Source organism: Pan paniscus, chromosome 3 (assembly GCF_029289425.2).
Source record: "Pan paniscus chromosome 3, NHGRI_mPanPan1-v2.0_pri, whole genome shotgun sequence".
In the NCBI taxonomy this organism is placed as follows: Eukaryota; Metazoa; Chordata; class Mammalia; order Primates; family Hominidae; genus Pan; species Pan paniscus.
The window spans coordinates 81704219-81721752 of NC_073252.2; positions in this window are offsets into that span (position 1 = coordinate 81704219).

A 17534-nucleotide genomic window follows, 5' to 3' on the forward strand; every position below is an offset into this window, starting at 1 on the left:
TCATATTTTGTCATTATACTTTAAGCTCTAGGGTACATGTGCACAATGTGCAGGTTTGTTACATATGTATACATGTGTCATGTTGGTGTGCTGCACCCATTAACTCGTCATTTACATTAGGCATATCTCCTAATGCTATCCCTCCCCACTCCCCCAACCCCACGACAGGCCCTGGTGCGTGATGTTCCCCTTCCTGTGTCCAAGTGTTCTCATTGTTCAATTCCCACCTATGAATGAGAACATGCGGTGTTTGGATTTTTGCCCTTGCAATAGTTTGCTTAGAAGAAGTTAAATCCCTGAATAGACCAATAACAGGATCTGAAATTGAGGCAATAGATAGCCTACCAACCAAAAAAAGTCCGGGACCACACGGATTCACAGCCGAATTTTACCAGAGGTACAAGGAGCAGCTGGTACCATTCCTTCTGAAACTATTCCAATCAACAGAAAAAGAGGGAATCCTCCCTAACTCATTTTATGAGACCAGCATCATCCTGATACCAAAGCCTAGCAAAGACACAACGAAAAAAGATAATTTTAGACCAATATCCCTGATGAACATCGATGCAAAAATCCTCAATAAAATACTGGCAAACCAAATCCAGCAGCATATCAAAAAGCTTGTCCGCTATGATCAAGTGGGCTTCATCCCTGGGATGCAAGGCTGGTTCAACATATGAAAATCAATAAACGTAATCCAGCATATAAACAGAACCAATGATAAAAACCACATGATTATCTCAACAGATGCAGAAAAGGCCTTTGACAAAATTCAACAGCCCTTCATGCTAAAAACTCTCAATAAATTAGGTATTGATGGGACGTATCTCAAAATAATAAGAGCTATCTATGACAAACCCACAGCCAATATCATACTGAATGGACAAAAACTGGAAGCATTCCCTTTGAAAACTGGCACAAGACAGGGATGCTCTCTCTCACCACTCCTATTCAACATAGTGTTGGAAGTTCTGGCCAGGGCAGTCAGGCAGGAGAAAGAAATAAAGGGTATTCAATTAGGAAAAGAGGAAGTCAAATTGTCCGTGTTTACAGATGACATGATTGAATATTTAGAAAACCCCATCGTCTCAGCCCAAAATCTCCTTAAGCCGATAAGCAACATCAGCAAAGTCTCGGGATACAGGTTAATATTTGTAAAATATTTCATATCGAAAGCTAAACCTGGTTTTGAGACTATTTGAGAGATGACAAAAAAATTAGTTTCAAAAAAAAAGTTAGAACTAAATCACCACAGTAGAAAATGTTTTGGGAAAGAGATTATAACACAATTCTATAATCATTCTTTCTCTTGGCATTAACCAAAGATAGCATTAATTCCTGTTGAATCTTAGTGATCATTATCTAAGGGCCCCAAATCCCCGATGTCCAGTACACAGAGAGAACAAACTTCATTCAATTGCATGATGCTTTAGTCATGAAACTTCTACAAGTTTAAAGTCTCTAGATTGGACTACCGGATCTTCTTTGTATTTGGAAGCCTAATTTTTGTAATGTCTTACCTCAAAGCTTGACACCAGTTAAAGTGGCAAGGACAGATTTTTATCAGTCATAACTATTGCAATAGGGAAAATAATACAGCATGAACTGAACTCACATTTGTATAGAGGTGACTTGGCATTTTAAAGAGAAAATGACAGAGTAGGGAAGGGGAAAATCATGAGATCAAATTCAGAGAAGTAAAAAAATTACAAAAATTTAATTAGTGTAAATGCAATTGATGCAGCTGTGTCTGCTAGCTGGCAATTATTGAAGTTAGGATTCTATTCTCCAGCAGAGACTTGGAAAAAGAGGCCCTATCCTTAGATGTTGGCTGAATCCAACAGTAAATTGTTTTGACGGCCTTGACTTTTTTCAAGAAGGCACTTTGAGGGGTGTGGGGATGGACTAGCATCCTATTTGGGATGTAGCCTTCAGCTATTAGAACTGTGTTACTGCTTGTTCAAATTTTTATAGACCAAGGTTGATGCCTAGTGGAGAAGGGTCAAAGGAACTGACCTAGAGTTCTATACTGAGCAGCTCTCCTCTTCTCCCCTTTCCTCCACTCCCATGCAATCCACAAAACTCCTATACTTGGATTGCCTTCTCTCATCGTTCAACCATAAATGTTCCTTCATGCCATGCCCCTAATCAATTCTACAGTCAAGGACCAAGTTTTCTCCTAGAAGATTGATTTGGCCAGGCTTGGTGGCTCACACCTGTAATCCTAGCACTTTGGGAGGCCAAGGCCGGTGGATCAGCTGAGGCCAGGAGTTTGAGCCTAGCCAACATGGTGAAAACCCATCTCTACTAAAAATACAAGGCATGGTGTTGGGCACCTGAAGTCCCAGCTACTCGGGAGGCTGAGGCAGGAGAATCGCTTGAACCCCAGAGGCGGAGGCTGCAGTGAGTTAAGATTGCACCACTGCCCTCCAGCCTGGGTGACAGAGTAAGACTCTGTCTCAAAAAAAATAAAAAATAAAAATAAAAGACCAATGTAACAGCCAGTAAGTTGTTTCATTCACTGTGCTTGATAACAACACTACCTTTGCTCTTTTATTTATTTGTTATTTAAACTTTTATTTTATGTTCAGGGGTACATATTCAGGTTTGTTACATAGGTAAATGTTTGTCATGGGGTTTTGTTGTGCAGATTATTTCATCACCCACGTATTAAGCCTAGTAACCATTAATTACTTGTGTTGATCTCCCTCCTCCCAACCTCCACCCTCCGAAAGGCCCCAGTGTCTGTTGTTCCCCTCTATGTGTCCATGTGTTCTCATCATTTAGCTATCACTTACAAGTGAGAAAATGTGGTATTTCATTTTCTGTTCCTGTGTTAGTTTGCTAAGGATAATGGCCTCCAGCTCCACCCATGTCCCTGCAAAGGACATAATCTTGTTTTTTTATGGCTGCATAGTATTCCATGTTGCATATGTACCACATTTTCTTTATCCTGTCTATAACTGATGAGCATTTAGGTTGATTCCATGTGTTTTCTATTGTAAAAAGTGATGCAATGAATATATACATGCATGTGCCTTTGTAATAGAAGGACTTGTTTTCCTTTGAGTATATACCATGTAATGGGATTGCTGGGTTGAATGTTATTTCTGTCTTTAGGTCTTTGAGTAATTGCCACACTGTCTTCCACAATAGTTGAACTAATTTACACTTCCACCAATAGTGTAGAAGCATTTCTTTTTCTCTGCAACCTCGCCAGCAACTGTTTTTGTTTTTGTTTTTTTTTGACTTTTCAGTAAGTTATTCTGATTGCTGTGAGATGGTATCTCACTGTGGTTTTGATTTGCATTTCTCTAATGATCAGTGATGTTGAGTTTTTTACATATAATTTTTGGCCACCTGTATGTCTTCTTTTGAGAAGTGTCTGTTCATGTCCTTTGCCCACTTTTTAATCAGGTTGTTTTTTTCTAGTAAATTTCTCTAAGTTTCTTATGGATGCTGGATATCAAACCATTTTCAGATGCATAGTCTGCAAAAATTTTCTCCCATTTTGTAGGTTGTCTGTTTACTCTAGCTTCTGCTGTGCAGAAGCTCTTTAGTTTAATTAGGTCCCATTTGTCAAGTTGTGCATTTGCCACAGTTGCTTTTTTTTTTTTTTTTTTTTTTTGTTGGGGGCAGGTTCTCACTCTGTGTCATCCTGGCTGGAGTGCAGTAACATGCACAGCTCACTGCTGCTTTGACTTCCCACATTGAAGCATTCCCTCATGCCTTTGTCTCCCCAGTAGCTGGGACTACAGGTGTGTGCGACCATGTCCTGCTAATTTTTTAAACTATTTGTAAACATGAGGTCTCCTTATATTGCCCTGGCTGGTCTTGAACTCCTGGGCTCAAGCAATCCTCCCACCTTGGCCTCCCAAACGCTGTGATTAAGGCTTGGGCCACTACACCTTTTCATTTTCTTTTATAGAAGGGAAGAACAACACACTACTGTGAAAGAGTTCCACATTTCCCATAGCTTCAATACATCTTTGATTTTAAAAATCTTAAAATATAATAATAGAAGCAGCAGCAAGATTAATGTTTATGCTGATGATGTGCAAAAGTCCAAAATAAAAAGTGGCTTTAATTACTTTCCAGTTGCTCTGAAAACATAGAGATAATCCAATCCACAGAGAATACTGGTCACTATAGCTGTGTGGACAATAGCTGGAAAGAGTCTAATTAAGTTCTCATGTATATAAATGGTGGTATCAGTAGTTAACAGTGTGTATTAAGTACCAGATGGTGTGGAGAAGACTAAGCGTTGATGCCCTTGGCCCAGCAAGTTGTTGTTCATCTGATACAAGTATTTATATTGGAGATTTACTCTCAGAAAAATCAGTCTCTTTCTCTCCTGATTTCTCCTTTATGTCTTCTCTTGTTTTTTAAATCAGATCCTTGATAGGAAATTCTTATTTTTTAACAGAGTGAATTTACAGACATGAAACATATTTATATTTGTATCTATTTTTTATAACTTAAAAACATTAACATCTATATATATTTTCAAAACTTTTCTTCGTTTTTAGCCTAAGCATATAATTTTTGTGTTACCTTTCATGATCAATCCCAGGATTGGTCTCATTTTAGTAGTTCCAAGTCCCTAGATTTCCATGATCGTATTATCTCTCTTGGGCGGAATACTTTTTTGTGTTCAGCCATAGATTCTCCCCTTTAGCCTTAAGTCCGTTTTTACTTCTGTTACGTATATGGGTGCCATATTGATAGTATCTAGACAAGAAAGATTATTTTCTCCTGTGTTCCAGTGATACATTTCCACTTTGTACTTAAACTATATTATCTACAACATGCAAGAAAGTTTCTATGCCAAAAAAGTGAATTCTGTTCGCTTTTTTAGCGTCTTTCTGGTATGTACATTTTTGAATTTTGTCTGTTTTCTTTGTTCTAGGTATATCTGGCCCCTCACTATCCCTTTGGTTCATACATGCTATGTCTGCCTTTCTTTCTTGTTTCTTAACTTATGTCCCAGCCTTAGTGTGTGACATCTGGCATAAACACCTGTAGGTTTCATGCTGGAATTCTTCTTCTTGTGGCTTCACCTGTAAAAAGTATCAACAATCAATATTTTTTCCACTCACAGTTGTGAAACGTGACGCCCATTGTCATTTCAATTTACTTTTCCTCTTTTATGACGTTTCAATTTGAGAGGTTTTCTGTATACTTATACAGATATAAGTTTACAGATACATTATTTATTTGGCAAGTTTTCTGTGTCCATTGACCTACTTAAAACAATTATTTAGCTCTTTATACATTCTGCTACTACTGAATTTCATGTATTTCAAGTATTTTCTAATAGTTTGTGATTTGTCCTTTTGGTTTTTTTTAGGTTTGAAATTAATTTGAGAAAATTTGACTTCTTTATATTACAAAGGCTTCTTCTATTCCAGAATATTAAATATTATCAATTTAGGTGCGTTGTCTATGGGACATTAATTAAAGTGTCAGAATTTTTAAAATATAGTCACTACACATTGATCAGTTTCATTCCTAGAGTTTCTTCATAAGCTAATTGCTGTTTTAATTTTTAAAATTTAATGTACTCCATACATTATAGGAGGGCTGTAATTTATACAACATTTTGTCTGGTCATCTTAACATACATGTATTTAGTGCCCAGTGTGTATAATGTGATTTCTAAACTCTAAGGGTATATTGGCAGATAAAACATTTCCTTGCCTGTATGGAGTTTATATATCAATATCTATAGTACATTTAATAAAAGGTGCAATTCTTCCCTTTCAATATTTGCATGTTTGTGTGCTTTTATGTGTATGCATGTGTGTTTTTCTTATTGAAATATTTCTAGGATAGAAATAACTCCTGCTATTATGACTATATGGTCATATTATTACTTTAGTCAGTTCTAAACTTTATGCTGTAATCATCAACTATATTAAAATACAGACTTTGATTAATAACTTGATATATTTCACTATGCATACAAAGTAATTTAGATTCCAAATATCACTTCATTTTGTAGCTATTGTTTCTTATATGGTTTGTTTGCTATGTTTATTGAAATCATTTAAAAAATCTTTCTTGCTTCTCAAGGAATTCTTTCAAAACTCTCCAAAACATAAGATAACAAACTAAAAATTAAGACTTGTTATTACATTTTAACTGAAGATATCTGTTTATTTTCTAAATTTAAAGTATTAGTGGAAATACAGTTTTGAATTAAACAGATATCATTCAGAAATTTAAAGATATTATTTTATTTCTAATATTCAGTGTTACAAGAAAGGAATTTAATGGAAACTTTATTCTTATTTCTTTAAAATAACTATTTTCTTTCCCTCTTGGGGCTTTTAATCTCATCATCTCTATAATAATAGTATCAGTTTGTTAGAAGTTAAAGAGTTAGAGGAAAGAATAAAGCAATAATTGCTCAGCATTTGATGGAGTTTTTCAATCTGAAGGCTAGTTCCAGGAAAATTATAATCTTAACTTACACACACACACACACACACACGCACACAAAGCTAAACAACAATAAATAAAAACAACATATGTTTCTTGTCCTCAATTGTCTTTGTTCTTATGGAAAACACATTAATTAGATATCCAAAAATCTCTTTTAGATTAATCCTCTAGGTTTTTGAAGATTTCTCTGATTTTTCTGTTAGATAATAAATGTTAGTTTTAGTCAATTCCAGACTAATAAGCATGTATACCTTATATTTTTAAATGATAAGTGTACTATATTGTTTATTACTGTTTCCTTTTTCAAGACAGTGTTTTATCTTTTTTTAGGAATTAATTGTTTTCAAAATTGCTCTGAGAATTTTTAGTACAATTTTCTTTGACTCATTTCTCTTTGTTCTGGGTTTAGTTATTTTGATGATTCAATGGGGTTCATTTTTAGATCTATTAATTATCCTTAAGTCCCTAGTAAAGTTATTATACTACTTGTATTAGTCAGGGTTCTCTATTGATCATTCAATGGAGTTCATTTTTAGATCTATTAATTATCCTTAAGTCCCTAGTAAAGTTATTATACTACTTGTATTAATCAGGGTTCTCTAGAGGGACAGAACTAATTGGATATATACTTATGTGGGAGTTTATTAAGTATTAACTTACACGATCACAAGGTCCCACAATAGGCTGTCTACAACCTTGAAAAGCAAGGAGAGCCAGTCCGAGTCTCAAAACTGGAGAACTTGCAGTCTGATGTTGAAGGGCAAGAAGCATCCAGCATGGGAGAAATATGTAGGCTGGGAGGCTAGGCCTATCTCTCCTTTTCACATTTTTCTACCCGCTTTATATTCGATGGCAGCTGATTAGATGGTGCCCAGCCAATTAAGGGTGGGTCTGCCTTTCTCCACCCACTGACTCAAATGTTTATCTTTTTAGGCAATACCCTCACAGATACACCCAGGATCAATACTTTGCATCCTTCAATCCAATGAAGTTGACACTCAATATTAACCATCACAAGTCCAACCCTTGTCAACTTGAATCCATACACATCTCCTAAGATTATATATAATCTTCAAATAAAGACAATAAGGTCATAATTACACCTAACATAACGCAACTATCCTTTGTACAACCAGAAATGCACCAATCCCCAAACAAAATACTATTACATAAAGTTAACAGTACTTAAATGTTGATATGAAGTCAATAAATCTTATATCACATGATAAAGGAAAATGAAATAATATAACTATTTTCTTAGTACAAGTGTGTATTTGCACAAACACGTTTTTAACAAAAGAAGGAGGAAATACTCATGACAATTACAGTACTGGTTTCTGCAACTTGTCACTTGGTTGTAGCTGGAATTGATGATTACCTCCTTCTACTATCCTTTCTGTACTCCCTTTGCAGTCAGCAAGCACCTCAGCAGGCCATGATTATTTTTTTCCCGGTGGAGTCACCCAAACCTTCATTCCTGAAGGGTCTGGGCCATTTGTAGTCCTGCCTGGATTGGGATGTGGTAGTTTCCCACTGACCCTAATCACAGGGTATGGTAATATGAAGAGATGCCCTAATGGATTTCCTGTATTCCATGCATACTCTTCCTTACCTTGGTTATGGAGTAGTAGACTGATTTCATCTTGGTAGTCCAGGTAAGTCACTCCAGCCAACACTGTAACTCCCTTCTTAGCCTGTTGACTTAAAAGTAGGAGGAGCCCAAAGTGTCCAGGGGGTAATCTTAACTTCCAGTTTAATGGAATTGTTGTTTCTCCTGGTGGCAGTGTTTCTTTCTCTGGAATTAAGACCTGTATGCCAGCAGAACATAATGTCATGGGAACAGGAAGCAAAAATTTTGCTAATGGATCACTAGGGGTGATGGTGAGTGGTGCCACTTCCACTTCCACCCCTTGACTACTGGACCCGTGAATCCTGGCTATGGGAGAAAGAGTACCATATATTGGATGCTGATTCAGAGCATACATGACCTTCTGGAGAACTTTGACCCAGCCCTGCAAAGTAATGTCTCCCAGTTGGTGTTGTAATTGTGACTTCAAAAGGCCATTCCACCATTCTATCAATCCAGCTGCTTCAGGATGATGGGAAACATGGTAGGATCAGCGAATTCCATGAGCGTGAGCCCACTGCCACACGTCTTTAGCTGTAAAGTGAGTGCCTTGGTCAGAGGCAATGCTGTGTGGAATACCATGATGGTGGATAAGGCATTTAGTGAGTCCACAGATGGTAGTCTTGGCAGAAACATTGCATTCAGGATAGGCAAACCCATAGCTGGAGTAAGTGTCTATTCCAGTGATGATAAACCTCTTTCCTTTCCAAGATGGAAGAGCTCCAATACAATCAACCTGCCACCAGGTAGCTATTTGATCACCCCAAGGAATGGTGCCATATCGAGGGCTCAGTGTTGGTGTCTGCTGCTGGCAAATTGGGCACTCAGCAGTGGCATTAGCAAGGTCAGCCTTGGTGAGTGGAAGTCCATGTTACTGAGCCCATGCATAAGCACCATCCCTGCAACCATGGACACAGTGTTCATGGGCCCATTGGGTGATGACAGGGGTGTTGGGGATGGCTCCTGAGGAGAATCAACATTATTTTGCCTGGCAACTGCCTCAGGGGAGGCCATCACTGTTGCCTCAGGCAGCACAGGGTTTGTCTTTTCAGATATAGATGGAAACGCTGATGGCAGCATGGATCAGGGAGGGGATGTTGCCACTACTGGGGACAGGTAAACTGTTCTTTCTGGAAAAAAAAAAAAGATTCATCAGTGTTTACAAGCTCAGTGTCCCCAGCTTCATCAGGGTCCTCTAACACTTCCCCATTCCAAATTGCATGGTCCCATTCTTTTCCAATCAATGTCCTCTTTTTAACAGTAGACACCTGGCGAGGCTGTGCATGCACGTTTCATTGCAGGTCAGCCACTTGCATGATAAGAGCTTGGGTCTGTTTTTCCACAATTTCAACTCTTTCTCCACAGGAGATAAGACTCTCACTCAGGGCAATCTTAGCAGATTTGAAGTTCAGTATCAGCTTCTGAAGCTAGAAGACAGAATCTATGAGTTCTTCATTTTCTTTCATTACTTTGTCCACTGAACATAGGAGCAACCAATCAGCTTCATTATGTTCCTTGGTTCTCCACATATGGTCAAAGGTATTATGTACAGAGTCACTAAACTCCTTGCCTTTCATGACAGGTGGATCAGCAGCGTCAATTGCATTTATTTTGCATAACTCTGTAAACAGTTCATGCCAAGGACTATCAGTGTTCTCTATACTAGTGTAAGTAGAGCCTTTAGCACTTTTGGGTGTAATCATATTAAGCAGCCAATTCCAGAAACCCTAAAACCAACAAAAGAACTCCAACCTTAATATTCTGTTCCACTAGAACCACTCCTGGTACCAAAATCCATATTAGTCAGGCTTCATTAAAGGGACAGAACTAATCATATATATATATATATATTCATAAGTATTAACTCACAGGATCACAAGGTCCCACAATAGGCTGTCTGCAAGCTTGAGGAGCAAGGAGAGCCAGGCTGAGTCTCAAAGCTGAAGAACTTGGAGTCTGATGTTCCAGGGCAGGAAGCATCCAGCACAGGACATAGATGTAGGCTGGGAGGCTAGTCCAGTCTCACCTTTTTATGTTTTTCTGCCTGCATTATATTCACTGGCAGCGGATTAGATGGTACCCAGGAGATTAAGGGTGGGTCTGCCTTCCCCAGCTCACTGACTCAAATGTTAATCTTTTTTTGGCAACACCCTCACAGACACAATCAGGATCAATAATTTGCATCCTTCAATCCAATCAAGTTGGCACCCAGTATTAACTTTCACAGTACTGAAGGAAAATGCAGATTGATTTACATAGCTACCTAATGTAGGTTTCCATTGCAGTGGTACAAGTTGATTCCTCAAAGAAATCTCATCCCATAATTGAAGTGGGAGGGGCTAGAATGATGTCTGCATTTTCTGTGTAAATGAGTGAAATGTTGTTTGGCAAGTTTCACTTTGGAGTACATAGCTTGAGAGCAAGAAGCCCAGTTTTGTGCTCCCCTAATTGCCAAAATAAAGATGACTTTATTCTTGTGGTATTGACTATTAACTATTTTGGGAGTCCTAATTTCTAGAAGCCCTTTTCTACATATTATAATATTTTAGGCTCCAACACACATACTAATATACCTATTTAGACAGCTGTGCTGTTGTAATAAATTTAATTCAGGGGAAGATGTATTATTAACAAAATAATGATCCTGAGAATTGACTAAGGGGCCCCTTTTTATCTCTCATTTTTTGACTCTAATTTTGGAATATTTTGAAATTATAATAATCAATGCAGTAACTTGCTCTGGTATGTACTTTGCATTGTAGTATTTTTTCTTCTATGTTGTTTCTTCATAATCATGATGGCAAAGATTGTCAATCTCCAAAAGTTTTAAGACATTTATGCTGTATTCATGATTCACTTTTGTTTTCCAGGGTTATTTCAGTTTTTGCTTTGTTTTGTTTTTGTGTTGTTTTTGTTTTTAACAAAAAATAGCATTTCCACAAATTCATGATGTATGGGCTTGGAGGAGGCATAGTTTTCTGGGTTCTCTGTCTTGATCCAATCTTTAAAATATCCAATCTTAGTAGGTAAAATAATGTACAATCTTTTTACACAAAAGTGGCATTTGGGTTTGATGGACACTGCAGTTTGGCCCATTTGGAGGCTTATTCCAAACCCCTTCTAGTGTGCTAAAATTATATTTTCTAGATTTCCTTGGAGCTAAGATTCTAGATCTGATTTCAGCCTTGCCCACCAGATGAATTACTATGACATTTGAATTTAAGAATGATCTAAATGGAGTGAGAGGTGTACATATTTTTTCCCCCTGCTGAGGAATTAGTGATATGGCTCAGAGTTCAACATTGTGGAAAAAGGTTCTTGATTCCTGGTTATTACTGCAAAGCTGTGTGCTTTGGGGACCAATAATTCCAGGGGTTACTTTCTGCTTCTTCAGTTTTCTGATTGTGAGAGAGGTTTAAGGACCCCTTGGGAATAGGTCCCTAACATAGAAACATTCTGTTTCTATGTTTCTTCCCGTTTAACATTCTTGAAAACATTAAAACAGTGCCTGGCACAAGTTAAGTACTCAAGAAACTTAAAGTACTATTATTAATCAAAGTTTTGCTTCTTCTCACTCTATACCTAGGCTCTATGAAAGCTAGGACTGAGTCTGGTTTAATATTTTACACAAATGTTGTCTTAGTGAATAGAATATATGAGTACAAAAGAAAAATAGGAAATCTTAGTCTAAATAAGTGGTATTATTTACAAATTTATGCTATAAACCTACGCTGGATTTAAACTGTACATTTAAAATATACAACAGAGACTTTATTTCTTTAGTAGTGAATACATTTGGAAGAATATTCGCTTTCCATTTCCACAAAAATGAAACAATGTATTGGAATGTATTCATCAGTGTACCCTATTAATATAAAGGGCACTAATGGAGAGAAACTAAATATGCATGATCATATTCAACCAAGGATACTAAATAATTATCAAGAAAAACACAACTTATACCATTTTTAATAAAAATAAACCTGTTGTAGCAAATGAAAAATCATTTTTCTTAATAGTGTGATGATTTTTTTAATAGAAAATAGTTACCCTATGACTTCCCTTTGCATTCATTAAGTTTATTACTGGCAGCATGAGTATGGCAATATTTTAATTAGATTAAAATTGTCTTTTCAAAGCAACTGAAGAGTAAAATATGGAATTTAAAATGAATCAGACTTGAGAGAGGATCCTTAATATTTAATTAACTTTCTTATTTTAATGTCTTTAGTAGCTGCAACTACATTAAGCATTAAAAATAAGGTGCTGTAAAGGGAGTTATACAACAATGTAAGAACAAGAGCAATTTGCTTAAAAATAAGTTGAGAAAATTGTTTATTCCTAACACTTTATTGATCAATTTAATTGTTTTAGATAAACATAAGTTTATATAGAGAACCCCAACAATAGCTCAATCACACCAAGACAGGCACGCTAGGAGGATATTGTGATGGTATGTTAACTGTAAAATATTTTGTTATTTAAACACAAATTATATATATATAGTATATTTTTATGGCTACTAATTGATTAAGACCATATATTAGAGCAGTGTTTCTCAAACTGTGTCCCTTCAAAATGTCGTAGAAGAGGTTGTTGTTTTTGGATCATGTGAGAAAAAGGATGAAACAACAATGAAAGAAGATGAGGCTGCATAACTTGTGCCTTTGTTCACCCAGTTCAGGTCTATTTTTATCCATTGTTTATATTGAGATTTGTGGTCAGTTTTCACTGGAGAACAGGGCTCCATAACTAAAATATGACATACAAAAATTTGGAAAATAAACTAAGTATTTACAAACAATAGATGTAGTTCAATCTCTATATTTTCGAATGAGGGTACTCAAGCCTGAAAACGTCCTTTGATTAATTTCAAAGACACAATTTAAGACCAATTTCTCATCCATGATCCAGTCCTCATTATGGAATGACACATTGCTTTTATTTTTGTTAGTCTTTATTCATTCAGACTTTATTCATTTTATGTCAACAAATATATTCAGCCTCTCCTGTATTCCATGCATAGTGTTAAGCACTGGAGACATGAAGATGAATAATACACAATTCTCTCCCCTCCAAAATCTCAGTTCATTTAGGGACAGACAGTCAATGTAAATGTTAAAAATACTTGGATAAATGCTGCTGTGATGTACAGCATATCCAAATAGAATTCAGGTTTGTTAAGGCAAAATTATTTGAGAAAGGGCCATTATTCTAGGTTTTGTTCACTCCAGGTATCACATGAGGTCATGGGTGAAATTTTCTACTTGTGGCATCATGTCAGAGCTCAAAAGGTTTCAAGTTTTGGAACATTTTGGGGTTTTGATTTTTGGATTAGAGATGCTTAATCTGTATTTCCATACCTGATAAATTATGTTCACCTCAATAACACAGTGATCATCTAATCTTTGAGTAAGCTTATACTATCTTTAATTAGAGATTATGATAAAGACACTTGAGCTGATGTTTGTGAGACTGACTTCTTCATTACAAAATTTGAATACCCTTGAGTATTAGTTGTAATCATAAAAGTTTTGTCAAAGAAGCCATGCATCTAATAAGTAAATTAGAAAGAACAAATAAAAGTCATTGTGAGGATATATTTAAATTTAGGTGGGTAATTAGTTTTATTTATTTGGTTTATTCAAGTCCCAAATTTCCTTTGTAATTAATGAAATCAATGATTTTTTCCATTGGTATTCAATTTGCAAATTTCTTATTTGATATTTTGTGAGCATCATGTTACTTAAATGAAACAAATATGCTCTTGGCTTTAAGTAGCTGCTTAAATCTTTTTGAAGTATAGTGGAAAACAGCAGGATATTAGAGTTAGGAAGTGCTGAGATTTCAATATCAGCTTTGCCATTTAGTAGCTGTGTAACCTTGAGCAAGTTAGCTTATTTAAGTCTTCATTACTCTATCTATAAAATAGATATAATACATTCAACTGGAATAATTCTTCTTGGGATAAATAAAATAATAAATTTACAAAAAGACAACACAGATTCTACCAAAAAGTAATTGTTCATTTAGTGGTAATGATTATTATTTTTTCTTCTGATATATTCTCAATTTTAATGGCTTAGTTTGCAAATACAAATATTTTAGAATAATATAATATCAACTATTTTATTTATAATATTCCAGAAATTTTCAATTGATGATTTAGACACAGTTTTATTTTCTATGTCTCAATTTTCTCTCTCAACTGTGAAGTTAACGCTTTTCTCTCTACATGAAAAGGTATTTGACTAATAAGTCAAACTGTGAATGCTAAACCAGTGTATCCAAACTACCACATGTTTGTGAAGGAGACATGGCTAGAATACACGATAGCAAAGTCAATTTTTATTGTAATAAAAGCATCATAATAAAAAGGTTTTCCTAAAACATGTTCTGTAGATTTTTAAATGTGAGATAATCTAAGAAAATAAATATCTAATAAAACAAATAAAACAACAATAATGAAATGGAGATGGAGATTCTGTAACTAATACTGAATATTATCTATACTTCTTGGAGATTCACAGAACACACAAGGCTTTGAGAATTGCTATAGCAAAGAAATCTAAATCTCCTTGGATATTTATATTTATTTAAATTAAATAATTATTTTGCAATAAATTTTGACATCAAGGAAATCTTACTGAATTAATTTTTTTGGTAAAACATTTTGGGAAATCCTGGTATAAGGCTTTGACACTAAACACTTATATGGAGTTTTGAACTTTGATGAACAGGGTGGGACTACACATACTTGTCCCAACAAGACTCTATGTATTCCTTTTCTATCGTTCTCATTGAATAGAACAATTTGCTTTCTTGACTCCTTTCTAATAGACTCAAAGATCTCACTTTAATTTTTGTGATCTTAATGACAAGAAGAATAAATTACTAATAAACTCAAATGAAGGGGACTGGTGGCACAAGGTATATTTCTGATCTGATAATTAAGTTCTAGGTTATATTTATGAAGGTGCAGCAATTTGATGAAGACATAGTGGGAGGTCTCTGAATTTCAGCGGAGGTAGATATCAGAAATATGACAGAATAGAAAATGGAATTGTTGTTAAAACACAGATAAACTTCTACATTTGTTTTACATGGGAAAATTTAAATAATGTATATAAGAGTGTGAGTAGCATATAATAGGCATATGCTAATTCATAAATTCCTTCATTGTTGGTATTCTCAACTTTTTATGATGATAAGCTACTATTTTATATTTAAATGTATATTTATTACTAATTTTTTATTTCTACTTATTTTTAATTACGATTTTAAAGCATGTTTTAAATTGCAAAGTGTTTTTGCATACCAAACAACTAATATGTGAAATAAGTATTTTATCAATTTTACACATCTTTATTTTGAACTCTATGGTGCTAAATCATTTGTTTATACTTACCTGTCTAGAAAAGTACAAGAACAGAGAATCTAAACTGTAAAACATATTCTCAATAACATTTCTCATCCTAATAATTTCTAAAAGAAAACAAATTTTCTTTTCTACTTGTTAGTAGCAGTTTATTTTCCACAGGGAGCTTTGCAGGGATCATTATCATATTTTGCTACTTAATTTGATTTGTCATCTGTTTTCCAAATAACTTCAGTTGCATAAACATATCTTTTAGTCTCTTGGATGATGCTCGACCATCATAGATTTTTATTTGTTAGTGTTTTTAAAGTAGGGATATACATAATTAAAATAGTACAAATGTAGTTTAATTACTTGTATTCAATATAAACTTTGTTTTTCTTGATGCTTATGTAAGATTTGTATTAATTTAAATTTTGATAGGTATATAGGTGTTCTTCACTTTCAGACTACACCACTGAATTATGTTAAATAATTTTGAATATGTAGTTGCATAAAATATGTGGTATTTTTACTTCTTCAAATGGAATATAATTACACTAATCCCTTCCTTTCAGAAATTGTGCAATTATTATTTTTTCTTCTTTTCTGTTTTTTTTCCCCTTTGGTCATGTGACAAAGAGCAACTTTTTTTTTTTTAACTGTGTGTAGACTTTTGTTTCTGCTTAGGAGGTAAGAAGCTGTGAATAATGTCATCACCATCCTAAAATAAAAAAAAACATGAATAATTTAAAAATCAGTATTTTTCTTGAGCTTATCAGAGAGTTAAGGTTACAAGGCAACTAAGTAAACTGATTTCCAAAGAGGACAGATGAGACATAAGAATTATTTCACTTTTAGCAAAGCACAGAAGAAAAGGGAAATCAGCGTACAATTGAATAAGGAAAAATTGATTACAAGTTTAAGAAGTAATTAAAGGCTAATTTCGGGGTAATGTGTCAGTGTGGAACAGGTGAGGACCCCCAGACAAATGAGAATCATTTACTAGGAAGCTCCTCTTAACAGGACTTCACCTTTTGGGAAGAGGCAATGAATGAATTTTTGTTTTTTCCCCTAAAACTTCCAGAGCTAGTACAGCTCTGCCAACATCGTGATTTAGGCCTGTTGATATGGATTTTATACTTCTGGCCTCAAGTACTGTGAGAAGAACTTTTTTTTGCTGTAATCCATTATGTTTGTGGTAATTTGCTATAGCATCCAGAGGAAACTAATACAAGAGTCTCGAGGTATATTGTTCAGTAGGCCTTTTTTTTTTCTCTCCTATAAAATGAATTGGAAATTCTCAAATTCTATTTCCTGGAAGAATTTGTGTATCACTCATGCTATTTCTTCCTTTAGTGTTTGTTAGTGTTTGCCAGTGATGTCATCTGGGCATAAAGCTTTCTTTGTTGGAAGGTTGTTAACTACAAATTCCATCTTTGTAATAGATATGTAATCAATCCTATTATTGATTTCTTCTTGAATGAACATTGGCTGTTTTTCTAACACAGAGACATTTTGCATTTTATTTACTTTACTACATTTATTGGCCTAAATCTGTTCATAACTATTCTTTATTACCTTTTTAATGTGGGGTTGGCCAGATCAGTCGCACTACCTGTTTTTACATACTCAATGAGGTAAAAATTCTTTTACATTCTAGAGGGTTCTAAAAATAAACTAAATTACAAGAATATGCAACAGAGACTGTGTACGGCTTGAAGTCTAAAATATTTACTTTAGGTCTGTTTTTAGAAAACATTTGCCAATGTTTGCTTTAACATCCGTAGGATCTAAAGATGTCCTCTCTTTCCTTCCCGATTTTTGAATCATTTGAATCATCTCTTCATATTGTAATCAGTTTGGCTAAAGATTATAAATTGTATTGATCTATTCAAAGAATCAGCTTTTTGCTTCATTGATTTTTCTCTAGTGTCTTTTCACTTTTAATTTAAATGACGTGCTATCTTTATTATTTATTATATATAATACAGTAGCAGAGAAGGCAAATTCTCCCTAATCCACATTTTTGTTCTATGTAGACCTCTGAAACATTCAATGAGGCTGACCTATATAGAGGAGAGCAATCTGCTTTACTCAGTC